Here is a 529-nt window from a genome sequence, read left to right as displayed (position 1 = left end):
TTATTCTAGCCTCATTTACGTGTTCATATATGTTCCTCTGTTCCATCGATGTGACAGATTTTTTAACCTGAATAGTTTAAAGATTAATACTAAACGAAGGCGAACACTTAGACACATTCTTCCTCGAAGGCGAATATCTAGACATCCATTTCCTCGATGGCGAACACCTAGACAAGCGAACACCTAGACACTCATTTCCTCGACGGCGAACACCTAGACACTCATTTCCTCGACGGCGAACACCTAGACACTCATTTTTTCGACGGCGAACATCTAGACACCCACTTCCTCGACGGCAAACAACTAAACGCTTAATTCCTCGACGGCTATTACTTAGACGCTTAATAGACACCTTCTTCGTCAACGCGGTAAATACCTAGACTAGATCTTCAACGACAATCTCGATATTTCATTTTACTTATTATTATTTTATTTAAATATTTCATTTTATTTATAATTATTTCATTTAAATTTTAATTATTATCTACACCCTCTTCCTCGAAATACCTAGATCTTCAACGATAATCTC

The sequence above is a fragment of the Trachymyrmex cornetzi genome, unplaced genomic scaffold, assembly GCF_001594075.2.
Source record: "Trachymyrmex cornetzi isolate Tcor2-1 unplaced genomic scaffold, Tcor1.1 scaffold782, whole genome shotgun sequence".
Lineage (NCBI taxonomy): Eukaryota > Metazoa > Arthropoda > Insecta > Hymenoptera > Formicidae > Trachymyrmex > Trachymyrmex cornetzi.
The sequence above is the reverse complement of the archived record's forward strand: the minus strand, read 5'-3'. Positions refer to the sequence as shown.